This window comes from Crinia signifera, chromosome 2, assembly GCF_055691185.1.
Source record: "Crinia signifera chromosome 2, ASM5569118v1, whole genome shotgun sequence".
Taxonomy (NCBI): Eukaryota; Metazoa; Chordata; class Amphibia; order Anura; family Myobatrachidae; genus Crinia; species Crinia signifera.
The window spans coordinates 215,344,951-215,365,801 of NC_139218.1; the positions used below are offsets into that span (position 1 = coordinate 215,344,951).

At 42.7% G+C, this 20,851-nt stretch overlaps 1 long non-coding RNA gene across 3 annotated transcripts in view; it reads left to right on the forward strand.

Annotated features, from left to right (window-relative positions):
• Nucleotides 1–8,194: 8,194 nt before the first annotated feature.
• The window catches only part of LOC146058971 (uncharacterized), a 67,163-nt gene continuing 54,506 nt past the window's right edge, over nucleotides 8,195–20,851 (forward strand). For all 3 annotated transcript variants that reach the window (XR_014470072.1, XR_014470071.1, XR_014470070.1), the window contains exons 1-2: nucleotides 8,195–8,323; nucleotides 8,409–8,559. This is a non-coding gene — a long non-coding RNA (uncharacterized LOC146058971). The remainder of the gene's footprint in view (nucleotides 8,324–8,408; nucleotides 8,560–20,851) is intronic.

Genomic DNA, 20,851 nt, shown 5'->3' on the forward strand with positions numbered 1-20,851 from the left:
ACCGAATTTTAATGTAAAAATATTAAAAGTTAAATTTTATGTAACTTAAAAAAGGACTTCCAGTGCACCTACATTATACTTTCTTTCCCTGTGTGTGTTGTCAACCGATCATTACGTCTGAAAGATCATTTTGGCAAAAAGTCTACAAGTCTAACACCAGCCTCCTCCACTTCGACTATTCCTCCTAAACTTATGAAACTTGCCCCTAAGTCCAAGTTTGATCCCATCTCCATCAGTCCCACCATTAAAACTTTCACACGCCTGATGGAACAACAAGTGGAACACCTGCAGAATCCAGTGGCTAAGATACATCACAATCTCACCAAAGATGAGAAGACAGCCCTGGAATCCCTGGCAGCACGCCAAGATATAATAATACGCGGAGCAGACAAAGGCGGTGGAGTGGTAATATTGGATGTGGATGATTATCGCAAGGAATGCGATCGCTTGCTGAGTGATTCAAACACATATGGACATCTAGAGAAAGATCCAACTTGGGGCTTCAAAGTAGAATTGGACTCTATCCTCAACAAAGCTGTACGGGAGGGTTTGATTTTGCCAGAGCTGAGACAGGCACTCACATTGGACTTCCCAGTGACTCCCCTGTTTTATTGTATACCCAAGATCCACAAGGGTCTCAAGGATCCCCCTGGTCGACCCATTGTGTCGGCCAGGGGATCCTTGTACCATCCAATATCGGTATTCTTGGACAGCTGGCTTAATCCTTGTGTTCAAGCACTCCCGGCCTATCTAAAGGACACGACTTCCTTGTTGATCATCTTGAGGGACCTACATCAAGTTCAAGACTTGACCAGTATCACTTGTCTCTGTACAGCGGATGTGACTAGTCTCTACACCTGCATCCCTCATGGTGCAGGTGTGGAGGCGGTCAGGTCACTGCTAACTAACAACCCTTTATATAAGGGTCCTCCCATAGAGCTGTTTATTTCGTTATTGACTCTGGTATTAACCAGAAATTATTTTTTGTATAACGGAAAATTCTATATCCAACAGCTGGGCGTGGCCATGGGGTTGGCGGTGGCCCCGGCCTACGCCAACACATACATGTATGGGGTGGAACAGGGGTTTTTCTTTGATGGAGTTCAGCACAGAGAGGGAGTGTTACTATATTATCGTTATATAGACGATCTCCTTATTTTTTGGTCCAAACATCCCTCTGAGCTAGATTCTCTTCTTACTCAGCATAATAACAGTGGCAGTGTTATTCAATTCACTTTTCATATGGATGCTAAAAGTGTTCAATATTTGGATGTTGACATACAGTTGACTGAAGGGCAGCTGACTACTGCCCTATACACCAAGAGTACTGATAGGAACACTCTTCTAAGGTACAATAGTTCTCACCCTTCCTCATTAAGGCGTGGACTACCATACTCGCAACTCTTGCGGGTGCGGCGGATTACGTCTGATGAGTCCCAGGTACCACAAGCACTGGATTCCATGGTGGACAAATTTGTTCATTGTGGATATCCCAAATCTACTCTTTTGCCCATAAAGAAAAAAGTGTTGGAGACACCCAGGGATAAGGCATTACAAGTAAAATCTAAGACCAGTAACAGTCCAACCTTGGGTCCCTTGGGTCAACCAGTTCTCTTGGGATAGTCAGCATACTACTGCCCGGGCCAAACACTGGTGGACTATAGTGTCTACTGACCCTTATCTCCCTCTTTTACGCAACACTCAGTTGATGGCTAGCTATTCCAGGCAGTCGAATCTGAAAGACAGTCTGGTTAAGCTGGATATCACTGATTGGGATAAAAAGGTTCCCACACATTTCTTAACTAGGAAAAATGGGTGCTTTAGGTGCCTGGGATGTACCACTTGTAAAACCATGGATACTGGGGACAAATTTGGGCATCCTCATTCTAATAAGTTACTTACAATCAGGTACCCGCTCACATGCAGTTCTACCTATGTAATTTATTTGCTTACATGCCCTTGTGGGCTGTCCTATGTGGGGAAGACCCAGCGCCAATTTAAAGAGCGTATGGCCCTACATAGGACAGCCATCAATCAGGCGCTTCACACAGGACACAGCGACCAACCGTTTTCCCGACACTGTTTGTCCCACCAGCATACTGTAAATGAAACACGTTCAATTATCATTGACCATGTCCCCAAAAACATTAGGGGAGGTAACAGAAATAAAATCCTCCTACAACGGGAAAGTAGGTGGATATTCATGCTAGGTACTTTGGCCCCTGGTGGTTTGAACGAGACCTTGGGGCTACAGTGCTTCCTATAGAGTTATAGCTATCTTTACCTGTTTCATGATATATGATTCTCATGCCATTTCTATTGTTCCATAACACGGTGTTTAGTCAAATTATGGTCACCATATGTCTAGTGTTAATAACATGTCATCTCATTTGGAGTACTTTGGATGTTATGTCAGCTCCTCCAAATCTATACATCATGAGTCATTGTTTCCATTGCTATGTAGCTTGTTACTGTGTGGTTTTTTTTCTAGTTTCTCTGTATTGCCCTGCATTAGTTATGGTCATCTATTTATGTTTAAATTTCCATTGCGGTACCAGAATTAATGTTATATAATGGCTATACATACTACCAATGTTGTTAAAACTAAATTTTGAGATTTAGATGCTGGTTTGTATACGTTGCCTAGGCAACAGATTGTGCTCCGACTAGCTCTATGGACATTCTCTATCGCGGGCGCCATCTTGTGGTTGGCATAAGGCGGAAAACGGGTGATGGTTGGCGGAAGCGCAGTGTATACACTGTTGCTTCCGGCCGTCCGTCCCTGTGCACCGCTGTAGTGCGCACCCCTGATTGGGAGGCACGTGAGTGAGGACAATAGTATGGAGTAGTCAGCTGGACCGGAGGGACGCCTGCTGCCGGGGGAACACTTCCGGTTTCACCTGGCTTAGTGGGACGCTCCCTTGTCCGGCAGGTGAGTCTAATCTGTTTTTAATGGGGTTGGTGGGCAGGAGGGTCTGTTTGGGTGTGTTTATAAGGTCATTTCGGTTTTGTATCACTGTGTGTATGTTGTCCATCCCTGACGACGGGGGGTAACCCCGATACTGTAGGATTAAAGGACACCTATTATTCAGCCTGACGAGTACCGCCTCCTTCCTCCTCCTCTCTGTTTGTTGGCCCCATGTGGACTCTCAATTTGAATGGCACCGCAGCATTTGTTTACCTACATTACAAGAACTTTAGTAAGTGTTTTTGAACATTTCTTTCCTGAGTGCCGGATCTTGGATATATATATATATATATATATATATATATATATATATATATATATATATTACCAACGTTACCAAGCCTGGTGGCTCCTTTATCAAGGATCAAGGTGCAGGAAGAATATATATATATATATATATATATATATATATATATATACATATATATATATTAGTCAACACATTGTATATATACACACACACACTATACTTGTAGTCAAAGGCTTGGGCATTTGAATCCCAACTGATAAGTAGTGTAACACTTGCTCGGCATGTCTGGGAATGATCAGTTTTGTATTTATATATTATTCTTGCAGTATATTGCATTATTTATTCAATAATAGTGTGAAAGGCAGCAGGTACAAGCGCTACAGTTATCTCAGACTCCTCCCATGGGAAACACAGATAAGGCTGTTCTGATGTATCCTGTGATATTCTTATGTGTAGCAGTACAAACTGCTCTTGTGTGAAAAGCCATCCTGCACGAAGGAGCAAAATAATTCAGAGCTTCAGAGCAGGAATACATTTTAGTTAACATTTATTCTCTGCACACTGTAATTAATGTAGGTGGAGATGGCACAGTGGAGCACATTCAAAGTTGTTCTATGCAAAATTGCAATGTGTATTTATGAAGCAATGATATCCCTTTTGTTGATAAATGTGTAGATAAATGGGGTTTATGGGTTGCAGGTTTTATTAACATGTGCAGTAATACAGCCTTATTAACATTTTCAATATATGAGTAGCCGAGGAAGTGGAGAGGACCAACCAGTCATGTACTGCAGTCCAATTGGGTATGAGTTTCTTCCTCTCCAGACCTAAGTACTGTATTACACATCTATGTAATATCAAAGTACTCGACACAGTGTTAAAATAGCACTGCATGGCACTGCGCACTCACATTACCATTGGCAAAATGCCTTCTAGTTAACGACCTAATGAATCAGTAAAGTGTAATATGGGGAGAGCCCGTCCACGCACTCCATTAACAAAATATTTCTGTCATTTTATGAAAAAAAGGGGGGATTATCTCTTCTTTGTGCTGTTTCTTATTTGAATTAATCCCTTCTCAATAGCCTGTTATGGTGTATACAGAGCCCGATTACATGTGGGGTAAATAGCGTGTTAAGGGGTAGCTCTTATACCTTAGGTGTCCTCACAGCCTGGTATTATGAGAGAACTCTATTCCTCTAATTTCATTACCCGAGCAGGTCTGATGGCGGGAGGGGGGGGGGGGGGGGGGGGGGGGGGTGCAGGAACTCCAGGCCTAGGAGTGGATCGATTAAGTATAAATAGAGAGAGAAAGAGAGAGATGTATATATTGTATTTAGAAACAAAGGCACTCACAGGGGACTTTAAAATAAATCTTATCTTATGGAATGTACATTTTTGACCAGTTCCTGATTGATCTCATATTTAATTAGAGGTTTAGGAACTGAGTTCCTGCTGGTTCCTGCCGAAAGATAGCATTGGCTCAGACCTATTTCAGGCAGACTCTGTCCCTGATTGGAGAGGAAATTGTGTCCTTATTGGCCATCCTGACAGCCCCCATCATATGACACTTTTCTAATTACTCTTTTCAAGAAAGGTAATGTGCTATACCAAGTACAGTACTACAACTTAAGGGTTCAATATATTAACCAACCAAACCAAAGTCCTGCATCAAGGTGTTCCCTCACAGATTTCTATGTTGGAAAGGTGGGTCCAAAACTTGATCTTCACGAATACTGGTTTCCAAAAATTCTCGAAACCTCACATATTAAACATGTGGGATGATAGCTGTTATAGCCTATTCTCTACAGAGAGAGTGCCATAAGAGGGTACTCTCTCAGCCAATGGCTGCCACACATGAATACACAGTAGCGCTGCCAGGTCCTGAAACAAAGTGAAGTGAATGCTAATGAGATCACAGTATTTCTAACATACCATGTGGCATTTTTTTTTTACATTCTGGTGATTTTTTTATTATTATTATTATTATTATTATTATTATTATTATTATTATTATTATTATTATTACTGTGATTAGCAGTAATAATAATTTATAATTATCAGGTCTTAAGGTGCCCATACACGTTACAATTATTGTATACAATATTGTATACAATATCGCATCGCATCGCATCTCGGTTTTGCGATAAGATCAGATGAGATGAAATCTAGTACAAAAAGTATGTGCAGCACGTACTTTTTGTAGTAGATTTCATCTCATTTGATCTCATCGCAAATCCGATATGCAATGAGATGCGATATTGTATACAATATTGTATACAATAATTGTAACGTGTATGGGCACCTTAAGATTCCATATTTGATAAATATGTCCTATATGATGGTTGTGCTAATGGGTATACAATATGTGGCAAAATGAAATCAGGGGCCAAATGTAATAGGGTGAGAGTTTCAGAAAGTGAGAGATTTTGGGAGAGTTTTCCCATGTTTTTTAAAGCAGCAATCAATTACATGGCAAAATCAATCTGGTTTTGCAGTGTAATTGATTGCTGCTTTAAAAAAAAAGGGGAAAACTCTCCCAAAATCTCTCACTTTCTGAAAGTCTCACCCTATTACATTTGGCCCCAGATGTTCCTGGAGAATTGGCGGTGTTGGTCAGTATGTTTTAATGTCACATCTCTGAATGGCACAATTCCCTCATAATCTCTAAAACAATTTTATTCAGTGGTTCTAAAATAATTTGGCTCTGGGCCCTCCTCAGACAATACAATTACAAGACCCCAGCAGATTTCTACAGAATGGCTGCCACATGTGTGGTCAGCAACTGCACATGCACGGTTGCATTTCATGGGCACAAAACATGTGACGTTACCACTCATTAAACAGAGAGGCAGTGGGTAATGGCTTCCCCAGCTGCTGCTTTCAGGAGCCAACCCTCCCGGTGAGAGTGAATGACCCCACTCCCATTCTGCATTTACTTAGAAAAGGTTCTTCATAAATTCATAGTCATGTTTAGTGAGAGCTAGCTACTCGGAGTCTGGCTGCATCTGCCTGTTTTATCTATAAGTGTCCTACAGCTCAGAAGCCCCAGTACCCAACGCTGCCAATCATATGGATATCTTCATCCAGGTGAGAGATCCAAGAATGCAGCCTGCTAGTGGCAGTGGCGGCAGCTGCTACTATAAGAGTCACGTGAGTACTGGATTGGGGGCGGAGCTGCCTGATTACTTCTCTGATCTCTAAGTCAGTGCTACAAAGAGTCTGAAGTAACAGAAAGTTCAACTGATTTTTCAGACTCCTTGGATCACTGGCTGAGAAATCACAGGAGTCATTAGCCTGACTGTTAGCATCACAGGTTGGGACCCCATGCTGAAATAGTCGAGACCCACATTTTAAGAACCACTGATTTAATTAAAGATGTGGTCATTATCTTAGCATCATCCAGTTCTTTCTTATTCATTTAGATTTGATAGTGTTATGTTTAATATAATTTAATAAAATACAGTTTTAAAGTGAGCATGAATTATTACCTTGAAATGCAGTATCGCTATTATTCTAGAAATATATGCATAAGAGAAAAGAGCTCCTGTTGTTGGTTAAATAACTGGACACAGGCCAGTCACTGTAGAAACAACTAAATATTTCCCTACATCCTCCCTGCTGCCCCTATGCTTGTCTATTTTAAGGCAAATGCGGATATTTGCATGTGCAGAATGTCTCCGATTATAGCAGAGACTGTAATTACTCAATATGAGTGGCTGCAGCTGCAAGCAAGCTCCTTCCCTAAGCTCATGGAGGCATCATGGGGTGACAATGACAGCTTCTGAAGACCCCCTAAGGCACTGGCTTTAGGACAGAATGACAGCAGTGTGGTAACTCTGATCATAATGGTGGGGAGTCTGCCATGGTAGAGAATCAGATTCTCTCACTACAACAAATACAGCACTGGTGCTATTCAGCTGTTCTTGCAGGCAGTTCCAGAACAGCATAACAAATAAAACAAATATTACATTTCTATTTAACTCTCACAATATACCTTGCTTACCTGCTGTCTAAACAAGGAGACAGACATTTTTCCTAAAATAATCTCTTTATAAATCACTTTTCAAGAATTGTTATAAAAATCCCAGTTCCAATTTGGGATTTGGAACCTGGCCCTAAACCAGGTCAGAACCGGGACAGATCCCTTTCACACTGCAGCTTCAACCCACGTTATTCCTGAATTTACTGAACAATCCATTGGCTCTACATTTATTTCAAAAGGCTCTCAAATTTATTCTGAGTTCCTATTGGTGGCCCACTCTTAAACAAGATCTTCAAGAATATGTGACTTCCTGCGTAACATGTGCTCAGTAAAAAGTCTTATGCCAAGCTCCCACACGGTAACTACAATTGTCTCCTCGACAATTTCGACACCTACTTCACAACTGATGCTGATTTTAGTTCTACCAGCTATACCCCTATTTATGCTGTATTTTATCAACACACCCTGTATGTTACCTTGTAATTTGTTTTTTGTTTACTATGTACAGCGCTGCTGACACTTTTTTGCGCCTTATAAATAAACAAACTACTACTACTACTACAATCTTTTACCTATTCCATTTCAGCATTAGACACATCTGCCCATGGACATTATCACTGACCTACTGTTTGCAAACAAATATATTAACATTTGGGCTGTTGTTCACTGTTTTTCCAAGATGGCTCAATTCATACCTCGAACAGGACTACCCTCTACCCCCTGGCTCAGTTATTCTTCTGAGAAAATTTTAGGCTTCATGGTCTTCCCACAGAAATTATATTGGATTATGGGGTCCAATTTGTTGCAAAATCGTAGTACTTGGCCAGATGCACTAACCTTCAAAAGAGATACAATGGACAGTGATAAACAGCCAGCCAATCAGCTCCTCATTCCCATGTCATAGACTGTGTTTTAAAAATGTCAGGTAGGAGCTGATTGGCTGGCTGTTTATCACTGTCCATTGTATCTCTTTTGAAGCTTAGTGCATCTGGCCCCTTGTGTTCAGCACTCCAAAGGAAGCTGGGATTCTCTTCAGCCTATTACCCCAATGGTCAGACCAACTGTGTGAACCAAGATCAAGAAACATTTCATTGGATCTACAATTCCTCCTCTCAAAACAGTAAGGCTGAATCATTTTTCTGTGGGAAATGTTTCCACAATAACAAATACTATTCCTCTTCAGATTCCTCTCCTTTGTTATACAGGTCAACCATTTGTATGTGCCTCAGATAATACACTACAACAATTTGGCAAGATCTGGAATCAAATGTGTTCTTTGTTCTTCAATTCTAAAGGTCTTTTCTTGGTATATGTATTTCGCAGGGTGCAGTTCCATGCCTCAAATCTGAAGATCAGGTATGGGATTTGTTAAATCTAATTCTTCTGGTTATCCCTTGATTCACCAATTTACAGCAAGCAGTTAGTCATTCAGATCAAAATATAAAAATAATAGTAGATACAATTGACTATGTTATCTTTTAGTTGCATTCTTTAACAATGATTTATCTATAGTACATATGAATAAACCAGAATATTAATTTTCAAAAATGGTACCCGGACAACAAAATTACTGTTCTGAGTATTTCTGATTTCACAGTTTTTATCACAACATAAGGCTTAAGGTGTATTCCATGAAGTTTGGCTACCACTACATTGGTCCATTTCCAGTGGAACAAGTCTTCAACCCTGTGATTGTCACCATTTTGCTGATTCTGAATTCTTTCCTCATACATGTGTTCATGAACATCTATCACCTGGGCACTACATGTCGATTAAAGCTGGCCATACATCTACAGATCGATAGTCAGATCTGGTTGGTTGAACCAAAAACCTGGTAGTATCTGTGTGACAGTTTATGGCAGTTTTCCAGCATTTCAAAGCAAATGGGCTACTGTCATTTGCTCTCATCCATTGCCAGGATTTTGTTCCATCCAGCCGTATCTGACAATCAATCTGTAGATGTATGGCCAGCTTTAAGCTGACAGTAGACCATTTGCTGGCCATACATCTACAGATTGATTGTCAGATCTGGCTGGTTGGGACACAAACCTGGAAATATCTGAATGACAGTTTTTAACAGTTTTCCAGTATTTTAAAGCAAATGGTCAACTGTCATTTGCTCTCATCCATTTTTTGTTCCAACCAGCCAGATCGGACAATAAATCTGTAGATGTATGGCCAGCTTTACATTTAACACATGATCACTGTGTGACTCGTAGCACAGGACATCTTTTGTGTCTTTTTCTTTAAAATGCATCTTATTTACAAAGCAATGTGAATAAGATGCACAAGCAGGTTTAGATTAAATATGATGCCTGGCATAAAAAACACTGTAGAGTAGCCTTTTGTTTAAAGATACAACCGTGGTCGCAGACAGAATATAGGCATGCCACATATCATTTTAATCATAAAAATCGGATTGTGTATTCTATTCATATTGATGTAAGATCAATATGCATTTTAAAGTAAAAAGTGGCAAGAGGTGATGCATAGCATCACTAGAAGAGCTGTTTAACACCCATGGAGGTTATATGTACATGGACACATCTGCATTTTGTCTGAAACAGTTAATTCTGAACTGTTCCTTTATGATCGGTGGATCCCTCCAAGAGTCATGTGCAGTGGCGTAACTACAAATTTTTCGCCCCCTGCCAAATATTTAGGCAGCGCCCCCCAAAGAGAGTTAACAAACTCTACCCCCACTGTCATGATTAAGCGCCATTCTGATGCTGGAATGGGCCTAACTGTACCTACAATGTTATTGATAAGTGACCTGCATGTATCTTGTATTTTTATGAAGAAATTGTGGGTAAAAAGGTTATTTCAACAACCCCTGCCCATCTGTTTGAAACCTCAACAGGAAAGCAGAGGTTATCTATTTCCCCCCTGCATCTATAAAACCTGTATTGAAGTCCAGGGTCTCTGGCAAATGTCTTCCCAGACCAGAAGAGATGTCAGAAAAGCAATTCCCTTATAACTCTAGAATGACACCTTATTTGAGATAAGAATTAGGAGGCCCAGGGGGGTGATTGAATGGCTACATTGCTCATCTTCAAAAGGGAAGTCAATTAGCCAGCCCCTGGTTATATCCTAGGGAAACCCCTGGACAGGGAAATTCCTGAGGTGGGGGCTGTGATTGTGTGTGTTTTGAAAATCTTAAAAGTGTGTGTCTCACAAGACATTTTGGTTCATTTTCCTTGGGATGATACGGGTCCGATACCTGTCTCTGAAATGATCCAATATCCGGAGAGATTTCCACTCCAAATCCCGCTTCATGCTGTGTGTCCTTGAAGTGGTTTGTTTCTTTATTCCCATTTTGTTTTATTTTGAAACTGTTTTTACGTTTGACTTACCTATTAATCATATATCTTGTAACTTATGTTTTCTGTAATATACTGTAAGCCTTGTAGTGTTTTCACTTAATTAAAAAGTCATAATTAGTTCTGGTATCTGCTGTTTTCCAGCCCAAGCCTCTGACGAATTGCCAGAGCGCTACCCTGTAACTCATAATTTGGTGTGTCGGCAGAATCAAAGCTGTCGCGGACTAAGTCCAAAAGTTTACTTTGATTGGTGGCAAGCGGAATCGTGGTGAAATACGCACACGCTTGGGGTACTCAGTGAAAGTGTCACGTGGCCGGGATACTCAGATTGTCGTATCTGGGGAATCGCCGACTAGGGTCGTGACAAACTGGTGGCCAGCGGTGGGGATATTTCAAAAAGCAATTTTTGTTTTTTATTTGGATAACTTAAGTGAATACATTTCACCAGATACCAAAACTCAAGGCTTATGTAGTAGTGTAAGTCACCGTAAAAGCATTTTCTGTTCCCCATCCCTGTTTTATTGTTTTGGAGAAGTAACTGCAGCGAAATGGCAGCTACTTATAAGAAGCTCGAGAAGAAAGAGCTTGTGGTGCAATGCCAGGAGAAGGGTCTGTCCAGCAAGGGGCAGACCAAGGAGCAGATGATCCAAGCCCTGATCGATGCAGACCAGAAAGTAGCTGGAGGGAGTCAAGAGGCTTCCAGGTCTGTGGTGGTGGATCAATCAGGTTCCGGAACAGAGGAAGAGGAGCAGCCGACACAGAGGATTGTGGAGACCGCCCGACGCGGATCGGACGCGTCCGATGCTTCTGGTGCCAGCTCTGCCTTGGATCTGTATATGCAAGCCGCCCTGAAATATTTGAACGAGCCCGATGCAGCAACGGTTCTGCGGCTTATGGAGCAATTTAACAACAAAGAGGCTGCCGAACGCAAGGAAAGGACAGACCACCAGCTCCAGTTGGCACTCGCTGAACTGGCTCGCCAGCCTGTGGCGGCAGACGCACATCCCCATCGACCGCGTCGGGATCAATTCCCTGTGATGGAAAAGGATGGTGAGCTGGACACCTTTTTCAGGACTTTTGAAAAGACCTGCAGACAATTTCAATTGGATGCCAGTCTGTGGGCGAGTTATTTAACCCCTTCTCTCCGGGGAAAAGCATTGGATGCATTCGCTGACCTCCCCAGGGAAGTGGATGGGGATTACGCTGAAATTAAGAAGGCGTTGCTGGCCCGTTTTAACATCACTCCAGAAGCTTACAGGCAGAAATTCCGAGGGTTAACCCGCACTGCCTCTGATACCTATGCTGGACTGTCTGCACAGTTAACCCCTTCCCGACATTTGACGTACATTTACGTCATGGTCGGGAAGTACTTCCCGACACATGGCGTAAATGTACGTCATGGCATTTAACTGTCACCGCGTCTATAGACGCGGTGACAGTTTCAACATGTCTGCTGTCCCTGACAGCAGACATGTCCGTGCATGCCCCGGGGGGGCTGCGATGCCGCCCCCCCGTCGGCGATCGCTGTGATTGGCTGTTCAGTGTGAACAGCCAATTACAGCGTTTTCCTGTGTCACCGGCGAATAACGTTCGCCGGTGACACGGGATCAGAGGTGATTGGTGCTGTAAAGTACAGCACCAATCACCGCGGGGTGTAAGGGTGACACTGGTGTCACCCCACCGCACTCCGCCCGCCCCCAAAGGCCGTGATTGGTTCGTCGGACCGACGGACCAATCACAGCCAAGGAGGGGGATTTAAACTAACGGTGACTGCACTGCAGACGCCATTCCGGTCTGGAATAGCGTGCAGTGCAGTCACCGTACCTCCCTGCCGCCATACTGACCAGAACCTTGCTCCATAGCTTGCTCCATACTTACCTGATCGCTGCTTCATCACTGCTTCCTGGATCCTGTTACTACTTGTGCCTTCCTGTGAAATTGTGCTGCTGCAGTGTACTAGCTAGATAGAGAGAGATAGATAGAGAGAGATAGATAGAGAGATAGAGAGAGATAGAGAGAGATAGAGAGAGATAGAGAGAGATAGAGAGAGATAGAGAGAGATAGTGTCAGAGAGTGCTATATTTTGTGCTGCTGCAGTGTGATCTAGTTATAGATAGAGAGAGAGAGATAGAGAGAGAGAGATAGATAGAGAGGCCTAGTGACAGAGTGCTATATTTTGTGCTGCTGCAGTGTGATAGTTATAGAGAGATAGAGAGAGATAGAGAGAGATAGAGAGAGAGATAGTGTCAGAGAGTGCTATATTTTGTGCTGCTGCAGTGTGATATAGTTATAGATAGAGAGAGAGAGATAGAGAGAGAGAGATAGATAGAGAGGCCTAGTGACAGAGTGCTATATTTTGTGCTGCTGCAGTGTGATAGTTATAGAGAGATAGAGAGAGATAGAGAGAGAGAGATAGAGAGAGATAGTGACAGATTGTGCTATATATTTTTGATATAACTGACTGCTGCCCCCTCCTTTTGTGCTGATCAGTATAAATTAACTGATCAGCAACTTTTTGGGGGCGCAGGTTTTTTTTTATATATAGATATACCTGTCAGTGCTGCTGCTGCAGTGTCATAGAGTGATAGATAGTGAGAGATAGAGAGATAGAGAGAGATAGTGACAGAGAGTGATAGAGAGTGCTAAATTTTTTGGCTGCTGCCCCCGCCTTTTGTGCTGATCACTATATCTGAGGTGATCAGCAACTTTTTTGGGGGTACAGAGGTTTTTTTTTTTTTATATATACCTGTCAGTTGCACCAAAGGTTGTGCACCTGCTGCACCTCACTGGTAATCAGTGTCGCATCACTGATCACCTTTTTTTTTTGTGTGTGTGCTGTGGGGTCTTTTTTTAATTTTTTTTTTACACACACTGTGATTTTGTGGGTGTCCTGTGGCCGCTGTGCGCTGATCAGTGACGTACATCACTGATCATCTTTTTCGGCACAGGGTTGATCTATATATATTTTTTTTTGATCAAATTCCTGTTGCCTTTGAGCGCTGTTCAGTGACAGACGTTACTGACCAACATCTGTGCTCAATTTTTGGCGCAGGACTTTTTTTTTTTTTTTTTTTAACCCCTTCAATTTTTTTTTTTAACCCCTTCAATTTTTTTTTTTTAACCCCTTCAATTTTTTTTTTTTTTAACCCCTCCATTTTTTTTTTTTGTATAAAGTATTTTTTTTTCCTGCACACTACATACACACTACAACCTACATACCCCCCGGGTTGAAATAAAGTTTGTACCCCCCCCTACACTATACACGTGTTGAAACATTTCACTACCTGTAACACAAAAATAAAAATGGCATCCCAAATGTCCTCCCAAATGTCCTCCCAAATGTCCTCCCAGTCATCCAGGAGAATGTATTCAGCGGAGGAGGCATATGCCCTGCTTGCTTCTGACTCTGACACAGCCAGTGATGCAAGCGGGGAATTTGAAGGATTCGCCTTAAGCTCCTCTTCCTCCTCTGGTGATGAGGGACCCCCTCAAAGACGCCCCCGTAGATCAGCTGAGACCCCCCCCCCCAATAATTGATCTCGTATGGACCCCACCACCAGACAATTTTGAGCCCCAGGTTCCTGAGTTTTTGGCCATGCCAGGAATCCAATTTGATTCCACAGGTCTCAGAGAAATTGACTTTTTCAAATTATTTTTCTCTGATGATTTTATAAATTTAATGGTGGACCAAACTAATTTATATGCCCAGCAGTTTATTGCTCAAAACCCCACGTCATCATTTGCTAGGTGGACCCCTGTAGATGCAGTAGAGATGATGACGTTTTGGGGTCTGGTGTTTCATATGGGCATAGTAAAAAAGCCAGAAATTAGGCAATATTGGAGTACAGATGTTCTGTACAGTACTCCATTTTACCGTATGGCCATGCCCCGGACTCGATTTGAGACAATTCTTAAATTTATACATTACACCGATAATGCACAGTGCCCACCCAGAGATGATCCCACCTTTGACCGGCTATTCAAAGTCAGGCCGGTCATTGATCATTTCAGTGCCAAATTTGAAGAGGTGTACATCCCAGAAAAATTTATTTGTATCGACGAGTCCCTTATACATTTTAAAGGAAGGGTTAAATTCCGCCAGTACCTTCCCAGTAAGAGGGCAAGGTATGGCATAAAAATGTATAAACTGTGTGAAAGCACCTCAGGGTACACCCACAGGTTTAGGGTTTATGAAGGGAAGGATTCAAGAATTCAACCGCCAGAATACCCCCCCTCCCTCGTAGGTGTTAGTGGGAAAATTGTCTGGGATTTAGTGCACCCCTTCCTGGATAAAGGTTATCACCTCTATGTGGATAACTTTTACACCAGCATCCCCCTGTTTAAGGCCCTTGGTTCAAGAGGTACAGCAGCTTGCGGTACTGTGCGCAAGAACCAAAGAGACCTCCCAAAAACGCACATTGCCCAAGTAATGAGAAGGGGTGAAAGCAGGGGAATATGCACCGAAAATATGTTGTTGGTCAAATATAAGGACAAGAGGGATGTCCTTATACTGACAACAATTCACGGAGACAGTACCACCTCCGTCCCTGTACGAGGTACCAGTACCCACACCTCAAAACCTAATTGTATCCTGGATTACAATAGGTACATGGGCGGAGTGGATCTTTCAGATCAGGTACTGAAGCCGTACAGTGCCCTGCGGAAAACAAAAATCTGGTACAAGAAGGTGGCCGTGTATATCATCCAGATGGCACTGTATAACGCTTACGTGCTATTCCGTTCTACCGGCCAGAGGGGGACATTTATGCACTTTCAAGAGGAAGTCATAAAGGGCCTAATATTTGGGAACCAGCAGGCAGAGGGCCCCAGTACTTCTAGTACTGGCCCCCGTATTGTACCAGGGCAGCATTTTCCTGATGAAATCCCCTCCACTGGAAAAAAGGGCAGGACACAAAAAAGGTGCAAAGTTTGCTATAAAAAGGGAATAAGAAAGCAAACTATTTTCCAGTGTGACACTTGCCCCGACAAACCCGGCCTATGTATAAAGGAGTGTTTTAAAATATACCACACATCTATGGAATATTAGGTTCATAATTTCACCGTGCTTCGGGGGTCTTGCTAATGCCACATAGCACCCACCATTCATTCCACCAGAATCTGAGCCGCAAAATCCAAAAATCACTCCTTCCCTTCTGAGTCCTGCCATGCACCCAACTGGTATTTTTTGGTCACATGTGAGGCATTGCCGTACTCGGGAGAAATTGGGGCACAGATTTTGGGGTGCTCTGTCTCCTTCATTCCTTGTGAAAATGAAAAATTTTGAGCCAGAACTGCATTTTTGTGTAAAAAAATGTAATTTTTCATGTTCACTGCCCACTTGTATCAAAATTGGTGAAACCCCTGGGGGTTTGAAATGTACACTATACCCCTAGATGAATTCCCTGAGGGGTGTAGTTTGCAAAATGGGGTCACTTGTGGGGGGGTTCCACTGTATTGGTGCTTTGGGGGTCTTGCTAATGCGACATAGCACCCACCATCATTCCACCAGAATTTGTGCTGCAAAATCCAAATATCACTCCTTCCCTTCTGAGTCCTGCCACTTTTTGGTCACACATGAGGCATTTCCGTACTCGGGAGAAATTGGGGCACAGATTTTGGGGTGCTTTGTCTCCTTCATTCCTTCTGAAAATGAAAAATTTTGAGCCAGAACTGCATTTTTGTGTAAAAAAATGTAATTTTTCATTTTCACTGCCCACTTGTATCAAAATTGGTGAAACCCCTGGGGGTTTGAAATGTACACTATACCCCTAGATGAATTCCCTGAGGGGTGTAGTTTGCAAAATGGGGTGACTTGTGGGGGGGTTCCACTGTATTGGTGCAACATAGCACCCACCATTCATTCCACCAGAATCTGTGCTGCAAAATCCAAAAATCACTCCTTCCCTTCTGAGTCCTGCCATGCACCCAACTGGTATTTTTTGGTCACATGTGAGGCATTGCCGTACTCGGGAGAAATTGGGGCACAGATTTTGGGGTGCTTTTTCTCCTTCATACCTTCTGAAAATGAAAAATTTTGAGCCAGAACTGCATTTTTGTGTAAAAAATGTAATTTTTCTTTTTCACTGCCCACTTGTATCAAAATTGGTGAAACCCCTGGGGGTTTTAAATGTACACTATACCCCTAGATGAATTCCCTGAGGGGTGTAGTTTGCAAAATGGGGTCACTTGTGGGGGGGTTCCACTGTATTGGTGCTTGGGGGGTCTTGCTAATGCGACATAGCACCCACCAAAATTCCACCAGAATCTGAGCTGCAAAATCCAAAAATCACTCCTTCCCTTCTGAGTCCTGCCATGCACCCAACTGGTATTTTTTGGTCACATGTGAGGCATTGCCGTACTCGGGAGAAATTGGGGCACAGATTTTGGGGTGCTTTTTCTCCTTCATACCTTCTGAAAATGAAAACTTTTGAGCCAGAACTGCATTTTTGTGTAAAAAATGTAATTTTTCATGTTCACTGCCCACTTGTATCAAAATTGGTGAAACCCCTGGGGGTTTGAAATGTACACTATACCCCTAGATGAATTCCCTGAGGGGTGTAGTTTGCAAAATGGGGTCACTTGTGGGGGGGTTCCACTGTATTGGTGCTTGGGGGGTCTTGCTAATGCAACATAGCACCCACCAAAATTCCACCAGAATCTGAGCTGCAAAATCCAAAAATCACTCCTTCCCTTCTGAGTCCTGCCATGCACCCAACTGGTATTTTTTGGTCACATGTGAGGCATTGCCGTACTCGGGAGAAATTGGGGCACAGATTTTGGGGTGCTTTTTCTCCTTCATACCTTCTGAAAATGAAAAATTTTGAGCCAGAACTGCATTTTTGTGTAAAAAATGTAATTTTTCATGTTCACTGCCCACTTGTATCAAAATTGGTGAAACCCCTGGGGGTTTGAAATGTACACTATACCCCTAGATGAATTCCCTGAGGGGTGTAGTTTGCAAAATGGGGTCACTTGTGGGGGGGTTCCACTGTATTGGTGCTTGGGGGGTCTTGCTAATGCAACATAGCACCCACCAAAATTCCACCAGAATCTGAGCTGCAAAATCCAAAAATCACTCCTTCCCTTCTGAGTCCTGCCATGCACCCAACTGGTATTTTTTGGTCACATGTGAGGCATTGCCGTACTCGGGAGAAATTGGGGCACAGATTTTGGGGTGCTTTGTCTCCTTCATACCTTCTGAAAATGAAAAATTTTGAGCCAGAACTGCATTTTTGTGTAAAAAAATGTAATTTTTCATTTTCACTGCCCACTTGTATCAAAATTGGTGAAACCCCTGGGGGTTTGAAATGTACACTATACCCCTAGATGAATTCCCTGAGGGGTGTACTTTGCAAAATGGGGTGACTTGTGGGGGGGTTCCACTGTATTGGTGCAACATAGCACCCACCATTCATTCCACCAGAATCTGTGCTGCAAAATCCAAAAATCACTCCTTCCCTTCTGAGTCCTGCCATGCACCCAACTGGTATTTTTTGGTCACATGTGAGGCATTGCCGTACTCGGGAGAAATTGGGGCACAGATTTTGGGGTGCTTTTTCTCCTTCATACCTTCTGAAAATGAAAAATTTTGAGCCAGAACTGCATTTTTGTGTAAAAAATGTAATTTTTCATGTTCACTGCCCACTTGTATCAAAATTGGTGAAACCCCTGGGGGTTTGAAATGTACACTATACCCCTAGATGAATTCCCTGAGGGGTGTAGTTTGCAAAATGGGGTCACTTGTGGGGGGGTTCCACTGTATTGGTGCTTGGGGGGTCTTGCTAATGCGACATAGCACCCACCAAAATTCCACCAGAATCTGAGCCGCAAAATCCAAAAATCACTCCTTCCGTTCTGAGTCCTGCCATGCACCCAACTGGTATTTTTTGGTCACACGTGAGGCATTTCCGTACTCGGGAGAAATTGGGGCACATATTTTGGGGTGCTTTTTCTCCTTCATACCTTCTGAAAATGAAAAATTTTGAGCCAGAACTGCATTTTTGTGTAAAAAAATGTAATTTTTCATTTTCACTGCCCACTTGTATCAAAATTGGTGAAACCCCTGGGGGTTTGAAATGTACACTATACCCCTAGATGAATTCCCTGAGGGGTGTACTTTGCAAAATGGGGTGACTTGTGGGGGGGTTCCACTGTATTGGTGCAACATAGCACCCACCATTCATTCCACCAGAATCTGTGCTGCAAAATCCAAAAATCACTCCTTCCCTTCTGAGTCCTGCCATGCACCCAACTGGTATTTTTTGGTCACATGTGAGGCATTGCCGTACTCGGGAGAAATTGGGGCACAGATTTTGGGGTGCTTTTTCTCCTTCATACCTTCTGAAAATGAAAAATTTTGAGCCAGAACTGCATTTTTGTGTAAAAAATGTAATTTTTCATGTTCACTGCCCACTTGTATCAAAATTGGTGAAACCCCTGGGGGTTTGAAATGTACACTATACCCCTAGATGAATTCCCTGAGGGGTGTAGTTTGCAAAATGGGGTCACTTGTGGGGGGGTTCCACTGTATTGGTGCTTGGGGGGTCTTGCTAATGCAACATAGCACCCACCAAAATTCCACCAGAATCTGAGCTGCAAAATCCAAAAATCACTCCTTCCCTTCTGAGTCCTGCCATGCACCCAACTGGTATTTTTTGGTCACATGTGAGGCATTGCCGTACTCGGGAGAAATTGGGGCACAGATTTTGGGGTGCTTTTTCTCCTTCATACCTTCTGAAAATGAAAAATTTTGAGCCAGAACTGCATTTTTGTGTAAAAAATGTAATTTTTCATGTTCACTGCCCACTTGTATCAAAATTGGTGAAACCCCTGGGGGTTTGAAATGTACACTATACCCCTAGATGAATTCCCTGAGGGGTGTAGTTTGCAAAATGGGGTCACTTGTGGGGGGGTTCCACTGTATTGGTGCTTGGGGGGTCTTGCTAATGCGACATAGCACCCACCAAAATTCCACCAGAATCTGAGCCGCAAAATCCAAAAATCACTCCTTCCGTTCTGAGTCCTGCCATGCACCCAACTGGTATTTTTTGGTCACACGTGAGGCATTTCCGTACTCGGGAGAAATTGGGGCACATATTTTGGGGTGCTTTTTCTCCTTCATACCTTCTGAAAATGAAAAATTTTGAGCCAGAACTGCATTTTTGTGTAAAAAAATGTAATTTTTCATTTTCACTGCCCACTTGTATCAAAATTGGTGAAACCCCTGGGGGTTTGAAATGTACACTATACCCCTAGATGAATTCCCTGAGGGGTGTACTTTGCAAAATGGGGTGACTTGTGGGGGGGTTCCACTGTATTGGTGCAACATAGCACCCACCATTCATTCCACCAGAATCTGTGCTGCAAAATCCAAAAATCACTCCTTCCCTTCTGAGTCCTGCCATGCACCCAACTGGTATTTTTTGGTCACATGTGAGGCATTGCCGTACTCGGGAGAAATTGGGGCACAGATTTTGGGGTGCTTTTTCTCCTTCATACCTTCTGAAAATGAAAAATTTTGAGCCAGAACTGCATTTTTGTGTAAAAAAATGTAATTTTTCATTTTCACTGCCCACTTCTATCAAAATTGGTGAAACCCCTGGGGGTTTGAAATGTACACTATACCCCTAGATGAATTCCCTGAGGGGTGTAGTTTGCAAAATGGGGTCACTTGTGGGGGGGTTCCACTGTATTGGTGCTTGGGGGGTCTTGCTAGTGCGACATAGCACCCACCAAAATTCCACCAGAATCTGAGCTGCAAAATCCAAAAATCACTCCTTCCCTTCTGAGTCCTGCCATGCACCCAACTGGTATTTTTTGGTCACATGTGAGGCATTGCCGTACTCGGGAGAAATTGGGGCACAGATTTTGGGGTGCTTTGTCTCCTTCATACCTTCTGAAAATGACAAATTTGGAGCCAGAACTGCATTTTTGTGTAAAAAAAATAATTTTTCATTTTCACTGCCCAGTTGTACCACAATTGGTGAAACCCCTGGGGGTTTGAAATGTACACTATACCCCTAGATGAATTCCCTGAGGGGTGTAGTTTGCAAAATGGGGTCACTTGTGGGGGGGTTCCTAACTTTTAGCATCTTATGGTGCCTTGAAACCTACATGGTGCCTAAAAAATAATCTCATAAAAAGGAGGCTCCAAAATCAAGTAGGTGCTCCCTCTATTATGAAGCCTGTGGTTTGGTCACCGTGCACACTAGGGCCACATATAGGATATTTATGAAAACAAAAGAATTGGGGGAATCAGATTTTAGTCACATTTCTCTAGTAAAATGTACTGTGTTCCTTATAAAAATGTATTAAAATTGCAAATCTGC